This window comes from Micropterus salmoides, unplaced genomic scaffold (genome assembly GCF_014851395.1).
Source record: "Micropterus salmoides isolate LMB-PRFRI ecotype aquatic unplaced genomic scaffold, ASM1485139v1 Ms_hic_scaffold_22, whole genome shotgun sequence".
Taxonomy (NCBI): domain Eukaryota; kingdom Metazoa; phylum Chordata; class Actinopteri; order Centrarchiformes; family Centrarchidae; genus Micropterus; species Micropterus salmoides.
Genome location: NW_024041373.1, coordinates 2632618 through 2651240, shown reverse-complemented (window position 1 = coordinate 2651240; position 18623 = coordinate 2632618). Strand labels below are relative to the sequence as shown.

General features: G+C 40.3%; 1 pseudogene; it reads left to right on the top strand.

The window, feature by feature from the left end:
- The first annotated feature begins 1235 nt into the window (after window positions 1–1235).
- LOC119917676 lies at window positions 1236–17958 on the top strand (annotated as a pseudogene).
- The last annotated feature ends 665 nt before the right edge of the window (window positions 17959–18623 follow it).

Genomic DNA, 18623 nt, shown 5'->3' with positions numbered 1-18623 from the left:
TGCACATTATTAACTGCTTTGACCTTTCCACTATGGACCTTTCATTTATTACTAATCCATTGTTGGACCTGCTTTGAAAAGGAAAGGCGGGCAGGGGTTGGACAAGAGAGCGAATTGGAAGAAACAGCAACTAAAACCTTTACCAGTATGCAGGACTGCGAGGGCTGAGTAGAAGAGAGTAATGCAATAAAGGGTGAGAGAAAATAAAAGAATTTCAGGGGTGGAGATAAGAAGGGCTTAAATAAGAAAAGACTAGTAGAAGACAAGATGGGAGAGAATGAAAAGGAGGAGTGGAGAGGGGGAAATGGCCAGAAATAGTCATTTCTGCCAGAACCTTTCTTCCTGTGTTACACACAATGGCACCTCCCTGTGTCAGGAGTTACCTCTTTCCTTAACTGTAACACTAGACCTCTACGTCATGTTGCCTGTAAAACTACCTTTATTACCTACTGCCAACCTAAACTTACAAATAGACTGAAAATTATTTTATTTAATATTTGGATTTTTGACTTTGCAGTTAGAGGTAAAAAGTGAATAGTATTCATTCCTTTATTCCTTTTTCTCGCGATCCTATACCTGTTCCAAACCTTACTTCTTCTTTCCAGGACCTTTGTCCTGTCATTAACTGTCCTCACAAATACTTGATTGATTTTTAAGAATTTGCAAACATTTCTTGATCACACAAAATGTCGTCTTTAATGGCTCATTGTATGCATTTATCTTGTGTGTGAAATATGATGCTATATTAAAATGTCATTGATGGAGGGAGCTGGAGTAAAAGGCAGAGCGAGGGATGAGATGATGATTCCCACAGGATCTCAGCTTAGGTTATTTGTGGTTGTGGCTGCGGGCCGGGAGAACAGTTGTGCACTGAGGAGTGCGTGCAATGCAATTAGCACAATCAGTGCATCATTTTTGTGCGTTTAGGTATTTCTGGTGCATATGACAAATGCGATGATGGTGGGGGGCCACAGTTTAATTTTTGTAAGGGACAATACTGACAGGAGACAGATGGGTGGCTGTAGGAACAAGCTGGCTTGTTGCTTAATTCTTCACTTTCATATGCATGTTTCTGTTTCTAAGTGACACTTGCATCAACATGGCTTCACATTGCATCAAGCTATTTTGCAAATACCTCTCCTTTTATTCTGCTGAGATAGACACAATTTCCTCAGATGACCTCAGATGACCCACAGATGCCGTTTTCCTCTACTCCACTTTCTCTTGACTTAAGCTTTGCTTAACCTTTTGCACCCTCTATTTTCTCTTTATGCTCCCTTTGTCTGGCTTTTATAAAGCTGCCTCACAGTTTCCTTAAGGTGTTTAAAAGACCTCTAAAAGTGAATAATGAATGGCCTCACCATTTTTTAGGGGTAAGTTTCTAAGTAGCTGCGTTTCCAGTTGCCTTGAACAATGCTTTTCATGGATTTCATCACATCATGACTGTTTTTTGCTTCTTTTCTTTATTTATTTTTTTTCTTTTTCTAGGTGATTTTGCTCATCATCTCCCACCACTTCCTCCTCCCGTCTTCCATTCATGAGCAGCGTGGCTGAGTTTAACAGCGGCAGCCATGGATGACAAGGGCTCGGTGGGGAAGATTAGCGTGTCTTCGGACTCAGTGTCCACTCTCAACAGTGAGGACTTTGTCCTTGTGTCCCGGCTAGGGGACGAGACACCCTCCTCCACTAACAATGGTAGTGATGATGAAAAGACAGGATTGAAGGTAAGGTTGGTTGGGTGTAGGTATGGATGGAAGCACAAGGGAGAGAAGGGAGACTTCAGAGAGCTGTGCTGGTCAAATCAGACTTTAGGTTCAGTGTCACTGGTCTATTGAGATTTTCAGTGATAACAAGCTCATGGGCATAAATTCTTTCCTAAGATGCTTCTTACTATGAATAACACAAGTATAGGCTAGTCACTACTGATAATACTGTAAAGCAATAATTCTTTTCAGAACACCAGTAGGATGACAGGCCATAGTGCGCTGCCTCCTGTCTGCACTCTTTTTTTGCAATAGTAATGACTTAGGAGAGTATCTCAGGACCCACAGTATGAATTACCAAAACATTTTGATGTTTATTTTATCTATACCTACTGTATTTGTCGTCAGTGTGTAACTTGTTAAATTTGCAGGTTAGGTGTCCCAGTCCATACATAGTCCATTGTTACCAGGTTGTGTTCATCACTCACATGTCAAGAGCTCTGGTCCATCTTTTAAAAAAAGAATGCAGTCTCACACTCTAACAATAAGGCTAACAATTTATTGTTTTGCTTTTTCTACATTCTCACTCTACCTTCTTCTGATAGTTGTTTATAGGTGTGTGTTTTTTACCCTTTTAATTTGCTTCTTATGGCTAAGGAAGCCGTTAAAACCTTGTTAGCGTGTGCCCATCAACAGAAATTGAGAGCACGTTTTCACAGGCTTTGTTTCTAGTGAAGAACTTGCTCTCAGAATTACATTTATTTTCCGAGTTCTTCCCCTGTGAAATGTCACTATTATTGAAGTAGTATGGGTTAGTGGAAAAAGAAAGGTGTCATCCTTGCAAATCAAGCAAGCATTTTTTTTTGTGCGAGCTGAAAGTGTAAGACAAGCCAGCTCATATGTTTGTCATTCAGTGTCAGCAAGATGAATACTACCTAAAAAACATGTCCCATCTGCAGTCAGTCAGCATAAAGCATGTGCTATCGTACCCTGGTATGTCTGACATACAGTATGACCTATGCGATTCAATTCAGTGCTTCACTTAGCACCACTCAGCAGAAATTAGTTTACAAACAGTGTGGCGATGCAGCTGCGAGTGCTTTGGACTCATTGTCAGGGAAAATAATGGTGTTTTGTGACTACCCGGGTGTGTCTCCATAAAGAGAACCAAGACTTCCTGAGGAAAGACCTGTAGCTACCAGCCACCATCCCACGTGTGCCTAAGGGGTTCAAGTTCCTTTCCTCACCTCTCCTCTCCTGTCCTCTCTTCCCCTTCAGTGTCCTAGTTATCACATTTCTTTTTATAGAATTTACTTAAGTAGCTGTCTCACTTGTTCATTCTGTGTCTGTTAGTTTACGTCATTACTGTACCCGTGTTTCTTTGTGGAGGAAGGAATTGTTGATTTGTATTTGTAAAGGTACCAGAAGATGGTGCCAGCAGAGCAAGGATGTTGCATATTCAGTTGATAGGAAGATGCAGATACACTTTTTTCCCCTGTCATTTGCTGCGCTTGGATATGAGAGAATATGGTTTCGCATATTTCATGAGTACAGAGTCTGTTAAAGGAAAACCGAGCAGTGGTATCAGTTTTGTGCAGCCTAGTGGCGGCCGTCTGTATGCTGTCCCACACACACCCACTGTTCTCAGTTTGTAGTGGTGAAATCACTCCATTTACTGACACCTGGTCATCCAGATATCATGTATTGGTTTTTCACCAACACACTCTCGTGCACATTTCCCTCCCAGTCAGCCCATCCAGTCAGAGAGGAGTCAGTGTGTCTAAACTTGTTGTTTGTTATGCAGGTGATTTCTGAGGAAGGGGTCAGCTTTAAGGTCAGTCTCTTCTCTCACTATCTTTCTCTCTCTCTCTCTCTCTCTGGACCTCTTTCTTGCTTGTACCTATTTTTCTCTATTTCTATGATTGTGATTCCGTGGTGATTCTGTCTGTGATTATTTGTGCACTATGTATTTTTGCCGGCTGCTGTGATGCCCGTAGCCAGCCTCTTAAGTTTTGATGATGGTAGTGATAGACATTCTCTCATATAGGGCTGCAGTTGTACCTGACAACTGCCCAGGCATTTAGCATCTACTTGTAAATCACACGGCCCGCCACAGTTGAATGCGTAGTAGTGCAGTTATGTCAGATGTCTGAACCTAAATAGAGAATTGACTGGAGCTGCTCAACATCAGTCTTCAAATAATAATCTTTTTTCATTATATGGCACTAGACCTATTGACACTATAGTTGTACTGTAGTATCCATCCTGCTTTAGGTACTTGTTTGAGTATAAGAGAAGTGAACAAATTATCATATGCCTCTACGGCACAAATATTATTTATGGCTGTCTATACATGGAGAGCCTTCTTGAATATTCCACCATTCAATAATCACATATACCACAAAGGCTGATTTGTCTGTACCTATCCCTTATTGCTCAGAACAGCAGTGCCCTCTGCAGCTCAAGTCTGCTTTCCATTTCTTACCCAACATCAGGCTGTTGCCACAGCAAGCAGAAAATGGGGGCATTGCCTCTTTTTGTGGCACTTCATGGTTTGCTCTTGGACTTTTATTTGTTAGTTTTGGAATAAGCTCACATACTTAGTGTTGGCATGGCTCTTCTAATGTCTTGATGCAGGTATTTCACAACTCAAACTCACATACTTACTAATCACTAATATTGGATGAAGTTTAATGAAGATATATCGCTGACCACCAACATGAAACAAGGCATCTTTCCCCCCTTATACACACTTTATTTACCCACTGCGCATTTCTTCAAAGTGTAAGAGAAAAGAATTGTAATGTAGTTGATGTAGGCCTAAAGGTTAGCTTACATTTGACCCATATGTTATGGTAATCACATCAATGATTTTATTTTGTTTAAGTATTTGTTCTTGAGTTTTTTTAAATATGTTGCTTTTTTTGCTTCTATTTGTCCCTGCACCTTGATGTGGTTGTGTTCATGTCTGTTTCTATCTGTGTGTGTGTATGTGTGTGTTTGTTTATACTCCTGTGTGTGTGTGTGTGTGTGTGTGTGTGTGTGTGTGTGTGTGTGTGTGTGTGTGTGTGTGTCAGATTGTGGGGAATGGAAGTGAGCAGCAGCTCCAGAGGGAGTTAGAGGATGTCCTCATGGACCCATCGGTAGCTGACACTGGGCTCGGATCAGAAACAGGAATGGACAGCCTTGGTGCGGGCGACCATGGCCTTCTTCCCACTACAGCTTCACCTGTACCACCAGGCTCTGACCCTCTGAGCGCACCACCACCCAAGTTGGAGATGGTGCTTCCTGTTCAGACGGCTCAGGAGAGCGAGCTGAATGAGAGGTCGTACCGAGGTGAGCAATGATGTGACGTTTCTTATCCTTTTTTTGTGTCTTTCGAAGCTGACACAATGGCTCTTATCTTCTAAGACATAATATTACACCCAGACGTCTGAATCATACAGAATACCATAAATCTTTGCACTTCCCTCATTGCCTCTTTCTATCTTTGTAGCAGAGAACTCTTGCCGTTTTCTGTTCATTTACTTATCCCCTCTATGCATTTCTTGCATGCATTTCACTGATGTGCTTCACCTCATTTCACCTCATTTCTACTTTGCAGAAGACATCTCAAAAGAGGAATAATGTTGATGTACCATCATAAGATCATAATAGGAGTCATAAAATAATCAAATCATTTGGCTTTTCTTTCCTTTCCTCTACTCCTTTCCACTCCTCACCCAATCCATTGCCCCCTTACAGCAGATGAATCATCATCAGAGGGCAGTCCTTGCAGTCCCATCCCAGATGAGGACAGCGTTGTGTTCAGCCAGCTGACGTATCTGGGGTGTGCCTCAGTCAACGCCCCCCGCAGTGAGGTGGAGGCTCTCCGTATGATGAGTATCCTCAGAGGGCAGTGCCAAGTTCCCCTGGATGTCACACTGTCTGTGCCAGGCGTGTCAGAAGGCACTGTCAGGTAAGGGGAACATACAGTTGCTGGTCATATAATTAGAATATCATCAAAAAGTTGATTTATTTCAGTAATTCCATTCAAAAAGTGAAACTTTTACATTCATTCCACACAGGCTGATATATTTCCAGTGTTCATTCCTTTTAATTTTGATGAATATAACTGACAACTAATGAAAACCCCAAAATCAGTAACTCAGAAAATTAGAATATTGTGAAAAGTTTCAATATTGTAGACACCTGGTGCCACACTCTAATCAGCTAATTAACTCAAAACACCTGCAAAGGCCTTTAAATGGTCTCTCAGTCTAGTTCTGTAGGCTACACAATCATAGTGAAGACTGCTGACTTGACAGCTGTCCAAAAGACGACCACTGACACCTTGCACAAGGAGGGCAAGACACAAAAGGTCATTGCTAAAGAGGCTGGCTGTTCACAGAGCTCTGTGTCCAAGCACATTAATAGAAAGGCGAAGGGAAGGAAACGATGTGGTAGAAAAAAAGTGTACAAGCAATACGGATAACCGCACCCTGGAGAGGATTGTGAAACAAAACCCATTCAAATATGTGGGGGAGATTCACAAAGAGTGGACTGCAGCTGAAGTCAGTGCTTCAAGAACCACCACGCACAGACCTATGCAAGACATGGCTTTCAGCTGTCGCATTCCTTGTTTCAAGCCACTCTTGAACGAGACACAGCGTCAGAAGCGTCTCGCCTGGGCTAAAGACAAAAAGGATTGGACTGCTGCTGAGTGGTCCAAAGTTATGTTCTCTGATGAAAGTAAATTTTGTCCCAGAGTCTGGAGGAAGAGAGGAGAGGCACAGAATCCACGTTGCTTGAAGTCCAGTGTAAAGTTTCCACAGTCAGTGATGGTTTGGGGTGCCATGTCATCTGCTGGTGTTGGTCCACTGTGTTTTCTGAGGTCCAAGGTCAACAGGAAGTTTTAGAGCACTTCATGCTTCCTGCGGCTGACCAACTTTATGGAGATGCAGATTTAATTTCCCAACAGGACTTGGCACCTGCACGCAGTGCCAAAGGTACCAGTACCTGGTTTAAGGTCCATGTTATCCCTGTTCTTAATTGGCCAGCAAACTCGCCTGACCTTAACCCTAACAATGTAGAAGAGCTGAAGGCCACTGTCAGAGCAACCTGGGCTCTCTTAACACCTGAGCAGTGCCACAGACTGATCGTCTCCATGCCACGCCGCATTGCTGCAGTAATTCAGGCAAAAGGAGCCCCAACTAAGTATTGAGTGCTGTACATGCTCATACTTTTCATGTTCATACTTTTCAGTTGGCCAACATTTCTAAAAATCCTTTTTTTGTATTGGTCTTAAGTAATATTCTAATTTTCAGAGATACTGAATTTGGGATTTTCATTAGTTGTCAGTTTTAATCATCACAATTAAATGAAATAAACATTTGAAATATATCAGTCTGTGTGTAATGAATGAATATAATATCCAAGTTTCACTTTTTGAATGGAATTATTGAAATAAATCAACTTTTTGATGATATTCTAATTATATGACCAGCACCTGTATGGATTATTAGTTCCAGTTCTACAGTGTACTGTTACCTACGTGTGTGTATATGGAAACGGTTACATGTCATACACACAGTACCCAAACATGCATAACATATCTCATCTTGCAAAGGTGACTTGTAAGCTATCAGATTTTTATTCATTCATTTTTATTCATGTTCTAAAAGGTTGCTGGACCCCCACGGCAGTACGGAGATTGCCAACTACCCAATCTACAAGATTCTGTTCTGTGTGCGAGGCCATGATGGAACACCTGAGAGTGACTGCTTTGCTTTCACTGAGAGCCACTACAATGCTGAGATCTTCAGGATCCACGTGTTCCGCTGCCAAATCCAAGAAGCGGTGAGGAGTTAATCATTAATAGATTGATTACTGTTTGTTTTATGTGTAACTACTTTTTCTGAAGATTAATTTGAAAGATAGTAGTATAAATTTCTGCATGAAATATATATATATAGCTATAGCAATAGCCTAGTAATGATAATAGGCCTACTACTACTCCATTATAATAATAATAATGCCTGCAAGCTCACATTAGAAGTAGTCTGGTGCTACTGCCAATTATAACAATAGCCCCTAGTAATGATAAGCGTACTGATGATGATGATGATGATGATTAATAATAATAATTAATAATAATAATAATAATAACCAATAAATAAACCAGCTTTGGGGGGGCCCAGCTTGCAAAAGGTTGAGAACCCCTGCGTTAACACAAACTCACACATACAAAAAAAACTGTAACAAACAATGCAACTGCTGTTTAGACAGTCGACTAAAGGGGGAGCAAAAGCTCCCCTTATAAATCCTTTTCTTTTTGATTAACATGACACTCCACCCCTACACACATCTATTCTGTCCACTCATATACATATACTGTATGTGTACACACTGATATTGCCATCAGCATTCAGGTTGACCTTGTCTTAAATTGTTGATCTCCCTGTGGCATGTCCCTCTGGGTCCCTGTGTCAATGTGGGAGCTTCCTCAGTGGTCCCCAAGTGAATATTTCATGCACTGCAGGCTGTGCTGCAATGCACATGTACACCATACACAAACACAAATACACGCAATGCCCCAAGCTAACTTATAGGAGAGAGGAAGTGTCATTACTTATATACAGTAGGTTCAGCCGAAATAAAAAAGAGAATCCATTCAGGAAACTGGGTTAAAGTGCTGCTTCAGTGTTCACTGAACTGATTTCTCCCTCGTGGGAGCACTCTCCTTCAATGTCACTAAGAGCCCCTGTACAGACAGTATTTTATCAGTCCCACATCAACCTACCATCCAATAGTACACATACACATACTGAGATAATTCCCAGTAGTAATGCAGTTCTTTACTTAGCAACCGGACATCTCTGTCTTCGGCTCCCTCTTCCCTCCCTCCTTCCTCTTGCACCCGCCCCTCTTTTCCTTCCAGACCCACAGCAACAAACCAATCTGCAAAGCCTCCAGTTTTTTTTTTGGCATCTCATTTGCACAGTTAGTCTGGAGTGAGTCAGCCCATTGGTTGCTCTAGTTATGTTCCTCACAGTAGCCTCAAATCCACTGTAAATTACTCCCAAGACATCTTAAGCCACTGTATTTATTCATTAAGGAGTTTCACTTTATTTTGAAATATAGTTTTTGGACACCATAGCCATACTTAATAAATGCACATTTATTTACAAATTCTCCTCTTTTTAAAAATAAATGTTGTGATTCCATACCCAAATAAACCTCCTGATAATTGAAAAAAAAAATTGGGAGGTGTTGGGGGGTGTGTCCACAGACAACTGCAGACCGTCATTCGCTCCATTGTGTAAACATTTTTCAGTTTCTGAACCCATTGAATTATGTTTAGTGGTTTATATGAATCATTCTTTACCCAGAATTTGAAAAATAAGACAATTTGGAAAAAAGAAACTATTAATATCCTTCTTCTACTGAAGTTATCACTGTTTTGTAATCATATGCTTTTTTGGAGATTCTGCGTAATTTCTTTTTCTAAACAGACTTGTGGATTTTGGAATGGAACTGTTCAAGCAAACCACCTCCTCAGTCCTACTTTGCCTTCTTTGTGCCAGACCTCCTAGTCAGGCCCCAAGGCTAGTTTCTAACAATTCCCAGTTTTCTGGTGTTGATACAGAGCCCTGCTGAGTCTTAATACCCGACACCTCCCCTTCCCTCCCATAAACTTGCTGCTCCCGTCCAGAGATGTTGTATATCTAGTGCGGTTTGATTCAAACCAGTACGGCTTCATTACATTAGTTTCACTCAAGCGATTTGGGGCTCCTAACACATTAAATCGCATGTTTAGGGAAACAAAAACAAATTGGGCACTGATAAATAAATCCAGATTGTTGCCGTGGCATCAGTTAAAAATATCTCAAAGCTTCATGTCAGTACGCAAGATGATGCTGCCAAGTAAGAAAAAAGTAAGAATATCCTGAACGGGAAGTAAAAAATAACAATCTAACACAATACCTAACAAGTTCCAGATCCTTAAAGGCCACACTTTTTTTTGATAAAGGCTGATTCCAAATCCTGAACAACTTATGTAATTGCGTTTCATAAGAAATCTGAGGGTAAAAACAGTAACATTTAAACATTGTCTCTACAGTTTATTTGCATAAAAAGACAAGAATGGTTAATACTTCAACTTCAGTTACATTTTGATGACAGTACAACAACAACAACAAAATAAAAACTTGTTATAAATAAAATAAATGTGATAAAACAACTTTCCTAGATATTGAAAAACATTTGTTTGACAACTTTTGTGGAATCAAGTTTTTCTAAATGTTAATACATTATTAACATTAACATTTAATACCTTATTTTGTCTTGACTGTAAGTTACAGTTTGGCCGAAGAACACAACAAAACAAAAAAAAGGCAGAATGTTTCTCTTCTTATAAGGGAAACACTCAAATATCAGCCTAAATTACCTGTCAGGACTGATACTTCTCCAGTACAGTATCTTCCACATCCAGATTGAACTCCTTCACACCACACACAGAGAATAAAAAGGCCATTGGCAGACATTTGAAACTACTCCGATTTGACTCTAGCATTGATTAGAACAGAACAACTATTCTATTGTGTTATTTGTCATAATTTCGTCAATACAGGGGGTGACCCCCATCTAACTTTACTTGTTCCCCAACTCTTACATCCAGTCCCCCATTGTTTCTCAATAAATAAACCCCCTAACATCCGTCTACTGCACAGAGAGCATAACAAAGGCTTTGTGTTGGAGAGGTTAGAAGCTGCTTCATGCTCTGGCCTTGAAAAAGCGAGTATTGTTATTTATTGATAACAGCAGTTTCCCCACACCATCTCTCAGTCACTAACCCCCAAGCTCTGCTGTTTACCCGAATTAGAGATGATCCAAAACCATTGTGCTGTGGGCCTCAAGTTGGGGGAGCGCTCTGTTTATTATCATACACACATGTCTGTGTAGCAATGATCAAAAATTAATTCAAATACTTTTTTTCTTGACTAAATGTAAAGCACCCAAATCAAAAGTCTTGTGAGTGAAAAATTACATTTTGTGAATGTAAATAAATCCTTACCACCCAGTTTTCCACACTTGGCAGATCAAACTTTGCTCCTCTTTGGGGTTGGAGGTTTAGCAGATCCCTGCAGTCTCTGGAAGGAGTTGTCTCTGTTTAATGTTAATAGGAACAATACCTCCACTCTCTAATTCACAGGCAAGTATGAGTCAGTATGTTGATTAAAACTCAAAATGCTTAATGGGTTGGAGGGTCTTCTGTCAGTAGAGGAGTGGGTCATTAGGTAAGCGTTTTTATTACCCCATAGCACAAAATGGCAACACCAGATCTGCAGAGGTTTGATTGAGTTTTTAATCAATACTAATAGCTCAGTGATTACTTTGCCTGGTGTGGATATTTTTGGGTTCCAAAACTCTGTTTAATGGTCCACAAAACAATTCAGCTACAGAAGCTGCTAAACTTGCCAATGCCAAAAAAACAAGTAACATACTACAGCATTTTACCAAACTGTCTATCTCTTCTAATGGGTTTCTACTTTAATTAGCTAACTGACTTGTCAATGTTGTCTGTGTCTATATCTTAAAGTACCAGGGGGGAGGGAGGTGTGTTCATTTCAAGTGCTGTTGCAATTTCTACCATCTGTGAGTAGACTAAGGTTGTGAATGGCTGTTCAAACACAAATTAATAGCAGCTTGGAGGGAATGAGTTCCACTCGGAAAAGTAGTTGATGTGTTGAAAAAAAGAGTACTCTTGTTTTATTTCAAAATGACCTGTCAATAACATTAACTCAAGCACTTTCTGCATTTGATTGGTTTTATAGTTATTAATTAATTATAATTTATAATTATAGTGACTTAATTTTGGTTATTGTGATAATGTGTTTGTGTGTGTTTCACATTCTCCTGCAGGTGAGTAGGATACTGTACAGCTTTGCCACAGCGTTTCGGCGGTCAGCTAAGAAGGCAGTTCTATCGTCTCAGCAGCCCGCTCCACTCACCCCTGACAGTGACTTGTTTACCTTCACCGTCAGCCTGGAAATCAAGGAGGATGATGGCAAGGGTACTTACAGGTGAGACGTACATTCACGCTTTATATATTTCAATGTTGGGAGATTGAAACCATCATTTATGATGCTTACACAGTTTTGTATGCTTTGAAAGCTGAATATGTAATACCATGTCTTGAAATACTTTGGAGTGTCACAGAAGTCAGGAAACATAGGGAACATTTTTCTGTGTATTGTGGCTTTTGTCAGAGACAAATAATCTTCATGTATTGTAGATGTGGGCATACTGTTCAGTCCGCATTCTGTATTAAACACCAGCTTTAACCATCTAATCGAGCCCTTAATGAATGTCTTTCACAATGTATGTCATTGTGAAAAATATATAGAAACCTTGAACATCTTCATCTGTAACCATTTATTTGTGGCGGCGCCACCATTCCAACTAAATATGTAAGGAGCTTTGAATGAAAAGGGCCACCAAATGTCCTGAGGATCTTACCAAATTACCCGTGTCATGCACATTAAAAACAGGGACATGCAGACCTGGGGAATGAGTGTTGTTCAAATTAAGCACACTTTTGGATGACCCAGTTACAAAAGTCACAAACCTTTCCGGTGTTGACAGCTTATGGGGTTCATACTACTCACGAGGGAAGCATCATCTTATTGATTCATATACAAAAAGAATGTGTCAGTAAATCCATCCATCCATCCATCCTCAACCGATTATCCTGCATACATCCTGGGTATGTTAGTAAATAAAAATATCACTAAAGAGAATCACTGATGGAAAAAGAAGGACTGGGGAGCCCTTCCTGTCTCACAGTGGACTGATAATTTGACCACTTCTATTAATTACGATCTCACTCTTTTTCTCACGTTGATTAGAGAACACAACAGAAAGTTCCTGTGTTTGCTGCATTCAAACCCATCTTGTTTGACCTTTGCTTTATTTTGTTTTCCCTGAGTCACTTGCGTGTGTTCACAAATAGCCCTAGATATTTACTTGACTTATTTGGAAAACAAAACAAAAAAGACCAAATAAAAAATGCGAGGGGTTATTTTTAGCCAGCACAGATTTCCTCCTCATTAGCTCTTGGTTGATTATTTTTAGGATGCTGACTTCCAAGCAAACAGCTCCCACATGCAAGCACTCCTAGACTGTTGTTGTTTCCCTTGTGAATAAGCTATGGAGGGGCAGAAGTCATCTTATGTGGGGTGATGGCGCAATGGATTCAATCCCCCACTGTGACCCATCCACCATTGTGTTCCTGTACAAGACACTTAACCCTCGTTGCTCCAGAGGCGTGCGACCTCTGAAATGTATAGCAATTGTAAGTTGCTTTGGATAAAAGCGTCCGCTAAATGAATAAATGTAAATGTAATGTGCATGTGTTCTCACTCGGTAAAAGAAATTGGAAGACTGTTAACTTACGTTTCAAGTCGCGGTGGATATTTTAAGCACGGACCAGGTAAAACAACAGTGAACACACAGAGTGCAGATGTTTGTTTCAGTTGTTTGATAGGCTACGTCATTAATATGCCGATGTGCGGCTCACCAGCTGCTGTGATAACAGATCACGGGTGAAAATATACGGAAAAAAGATGAGTTCTCTGTCTTTTAGGCGACTTTATAAAACATACTGATGATGGAGAAAATGGAGCAGACGGGGGGAGAGAGACAGAGAGAGGCGGGGCAAGCCGAGCGTTTACCTGAGGTGTAGGTGTGTGTCAGAGTGTGGGGAGAAGAGAATTCCGAGGCAGGTGCAAACCATACTTAAAAACATTAATAAAAATGTTCGTGGTTAAAACCTGCTTTCACAGGGTGGTATAATGTAAACATTTGAGATTTTTATTTGCTATGGGGTGGGGGTTTTACAATAACGATCGACATCATGATGTCTGTCAGTCTATCAGCCCATCCCTATAATGTATGTAGAATGATATCTGTAAAAAAAAATTAAAGTAGAATATATTTAAATCATCTTTGTATATAGAAGCCTGTTTGTCTGTAGTCAGAGGACATTACATTGTAAAACCATGACTCAGTCAGATAGTGTAGTTGACTAAGCTGGATCTGACACATTAAATCCCTGCTCACAAAGTTTTTGTGATCTAAGCACTGCCTGAAACTATGGCAGGTTCCAAATGTTTGCAATAGATTTCAAATTGATTGATGTTTTTTTTTTTAACTCAAGAAACTCTACTTAAGGGTTTCTTCAGTGTTTCCTCAGGAATTTGTGTCAGTGAAGGTTTGGAGAATGTTGATTACTGTTCCTGTCTCAAAGCTCGTTCTTTTCCTGTTTGAAAATGGCTCTTACGCACACTTTTATTATGATAAATGGGTCTATTATGAACATGAGCCTTGGTCTTCTGGACTGGCTCTTATATTTCAGAACTCCTAATGGTTTGTCATTCTTCTACACCCATCAGATCATCAAAACAATCCCTTTTAGCCATTCCACAGTCGTATGAAAACAATAGATGATCGTGCCTTTTCAGTGGTGCCCCCGAGACTGTGTAATAAACTACCCCTGATTATCAGATCATCCCCCACCATCGAGAATTTTAAGTCTCATCTTAACATTCATTTTTTATTCTTTGGCATTTGAGTCTGTTTAGGGGAACCTTTGCTTAACTGTCTTGCAAGTGCCTTTTTGTCTATTGTATTGCTATATGTCATTAATGTTGTTTGGCCTGTTTTAATTTATCTGGTTTAATTGTTATTTATTCAACTGTAGAACTTTGTTCAGCACTTCGGTCAACTTTGGTTGTTTTTAAATTTGCTTTATTCCTTGACTTCATTTTTTCAGTCAGACTGATCTGAGCTGATTGACTGATTAGTGATACATCTGAGTAATCTTGTTGTCCAGCTGAAGAAACCCTCTAGTGACTTAAATTGGATGTGCTAGTTTGTGTGTAAACTGCAGGATTATTGTTTCTTTTCCAGTCCAGATAATTAAACAGGATAATTAAACTGGTTGTTTAATTAATCAATTAAATTATTCAATTAATTATTAATAATTAATTAATCAATTAAACAACCTGTCTTGTCAGCTTGTGGTCAAATAATACCTAAAATGTCTTTAATGTAATTCAGTTACTGTCTAATGATATTTAAATGATATTTAAATCTGCCTTACTGTGCTCACTGTCAAATGTATCACTGGGTTTTTCTCTTGCTGATAAAAAAATGTTTATGTTTCTTGTTTTCACATGTTCAGTGCTGTAGCAAAAGACAAGGACAAGCAGAGCTTCAAGCTGCGTGCAGGAATGGACAAGAAAATTGTAATTTATGTCCAGCAGACCTCCAATAAGGAACTGGCTATTGAGAGGTAAATAAAGCACAAACACAAGCACATGCAGTCACACACTCATTGCGCACACACACAAGACATCTTCAGAAAAGCTTAAGAGTAGCATCCACTAGTAAACTATAAAGTGCCATAGCATCACTTAATGTCAATTTTTGTTATTTAGTGTAAGGGTGCGTGTCCACCAAAGCGTTTTTTTCTGACGCCAGCGTCTTTTTTTCAATTCATTCCAATGGGAGCGCTGTGTTTTTCCAAGCTGGTAAAAACTCCAGGAGCGCTGAGTGTTGAGCACTGAGTCTTGAGCACTGAGTGTTTTTTTTTCTGGTCACTGAGAGTTGAAAAATGTTCAACTTTGGGAAAAACACTGCGCTCGTCACTATCACTTTTTACCCAGCCGTCCAATCACAGTGCAGGAGGGGCGGGACAAACACCGCACCGAGCACATCCGATCTTGAACGAAACGGTGTGCCTACTCGCCAAGGCTTTTCCTCGCCCGCAAAATCGCATGAATCCATGTGCACTCATGTTTCAGCCTTCTCTTTATTCAGAGCAAGGGCCAGAGCAAGTAGGCCTACATACTTTGTGGTGACATTTTTACATTCAATAAAATTAAGTAGCCTACCCTACTTGCAGCACATTGCCTCCATGGAAATTATGTATCATAGCAACCACAGCATCTTGAAAAAAACCCACTGCGCCTCCAAAACGCACCATAGCGTTCCCAGCTAGGCGTTTTCAGAAGAGCAGGTGGCTGTTTTCAGCTGGCAAGAAACGCTTTGGTGGACACGGGGCCTTAGTGTATTAGGGTTCATTTAAACAGGCTGCTGGGTCCTTATGTTTAGTGCCCTTTTGAAGTTTCATATACCAAGAGAATCGTTTGGTATGTAGGCAGCACTACTTTCAGAAGATTTATTCTGCAGTACAACGACAGCCATATCTCTAAACATGATAAAAGCACGCAGGAACAATCTAGATTAATGTAACCAACTGAGGGAACAGAGGATGTCATTTTTTTGTCACTCTGGAATTGTCCTGTAAAAGGAAAATATTTAAGGAGAGAATCTGTCATGCATTTACTCAATTTGCTGCGGTTGAGATGTGTCTGCCTAAATGACGACCAGACATTCATGAGAAAGGAATCACTCAGATATATTTGATAAACACACACCGGCAAACATCTTTACATCCGCACGTCGGCTCAGCCCATGTCAGGTTTTAAGTGTTCCGGCACATTTGTGAGATGGTGATTGATGTGAGTCTGTCGCTGAGGCTCCCTTATTTTCCACGGTTTAATAAATCTGTTGAAATGTAAACATTCCTTCACTTTTTTTCATGGTGGTTTGTTATTGTTTGATGAACCCAGAGAAGGTAAGGATTGAAGTGCTGTGTTTAATATTCTCCATGTTCTGGTCTGTGTTAGAGGATTAGTCCAGGAAGCTATTTGCAGTCACATGTGATGGTTAAAAACTGGTTTTACTTTATAGGGAGATTTATTGTTCTGCATCTGGTTCGCGCTCTTGCTCTGTTCTTTATTCCCTCTCCCTTTTTTCTTACGTAATTCTATTAGTTTTCATTCTGCGTATGTATTTTCATGTTTATTGATGTGTGCTTTCTTGTATGTTTCCTCTCCAGGTGTTTCGGTCTCTTGCTCAGCCCAGGGAAAAATGTCAAGAACAGCGACATGCACCTGCTAGACCTGGTGGGGGACTGTTTTCATGTGTATGTGTGCGCTGTCGTGCAGTTGTGTGTGTTTGCTAACTTCTTCTCACTCGCGCCCCCTACAGGAGTCAATGGGAAAGAGCTCTCTCCGACGGGAAGTCATACATCATCACAGGAAGTTGGAACCCCAACACGCCTCAGTTCCAGGCTGTAAATGAGGAAACGCCCAAAGGTAACAGCCAAACATCTGTCGAAAATTCAAATAGAAATGAGTTTACAGTTATTATTTCCTTAGGCTAGTTGGTTGTTTATTGACTTGTGTTTTCCCACTAATGTTTGACACATGTCCAAACACTTTCCTCTGGTTGCACAAATCCTCGACTCAAGCTGTGAAAGAGCAAAATTATAGCTGCACTAAATAAGAATGGCAACTGTACTTTGCTGTTAAAAAATAATGTTGCATAGAACACATAAGCTACAATATTTGAGCAGACTGCAAATAAATATTGCTGGAAAATTGATGATGAATCACAGACAGCCACACTAATAGACCCAGGCTCTGTCTTTGTTCCATCTTTGTGCCTCATGCCGTTCATGCTACATCCACATTCAAACACAAAAAGTCTAATTCATTGTTCATTGTCACTCAGTTGTTCTCGTAAATAATTTTCAGTTTAAATATGTATTTGTTATAGGTGGGGTCATGAACTGAAGAGAACGAGTCACTTAGGGATAACATTTTAGCTGTTTTTTCTTTGTTTTTCTAGATAAATTCATGTACATGACGACAGCGGTGGACCTGGTGATTACAGAGGTTGAGGAGCCGGTCCGTTTTCTGCTGGAGACGAGGGTCAGAGTGTGCTCCCCAAATGACAGGCTGTTCTGGCCCTTCAGCAAGCGTAACTACACTGAGACCTTCTACCTTAAACTACGACAGGTATGTCAAGTCATGGCACAGTTTCCCATCCATGATTGAATCAATGCAAGCGATGGTGAATTGCTCTAAATATCAGCTGTGACCTGCAGTTTCTTAACACACTTTATCTGACGTCTTCTCAATGCATCTCTCCTCAGATGGAGCGTAAGGAGCGTAAGAGTCCTGCCTCTGACACACTGTATGAGGTGGTGAGTTTGGAAAGTGAGACTGAGAGAGAGAAACGGAAGACCACAGCTAGTCCCGGCATCCTGCCCACCGGGCCGGGTACCATGGTTCCTTCTCCACCTGAGGATGATGAAGAGGAAGGTGATTGGATGCTGTCTTACTTTTGTCACTCAGTATGAGATTTTTATTTATTAAAGGCACAAGATATAGGGTAGCAAATAAATTATATTAGTAATTCATGATATAGCAAAAGGTATCATTTGTTATTGAAGCTATATAAAAATATCTTTACAAAAATGACCACAGAAAATACAGAAGAAGCCTGATTAGCAGAACCATATGAAAGTGGTTTGAACTTTTTGATCCCCTATATAATGTCAGACACAAGAACAGCCTTAAAAGCGGACACTGAGCTGGCAACATAATGTAACGTTTTGCTGTTACTCTGGAGGGCTGAACAATTGTGGTATCCTCGGTCAGGACTGACCTCATTCAGAAGCATGCACCTCCTAAAACAACAATAAAAGTAACTACCCAGCAGCATGAACTTAGACACAGTAAACAAGCATAAAACCCAGCTGAATTATGCTGCATACTTTCAGATATTTAGCGTTCAACATTTACAGCCCTGACTCCATGCTTTACATAGAAAATTAAGCTCCACCCCGTGGGGCTTTACCAGATATAGACTTGTGGTCCGCAGGAGTCAAAATCCGTGGGAGGTCAGACACTGTGTTACAGAACTGTTTGTACTGTATCTGCACAGAGAACTTTGCTAGCAGTGTGTGTATTTTTGTTTTTTGTGTGAAGGTAGGAGTAAGTAGGTAATAGCAATGAGAATAAA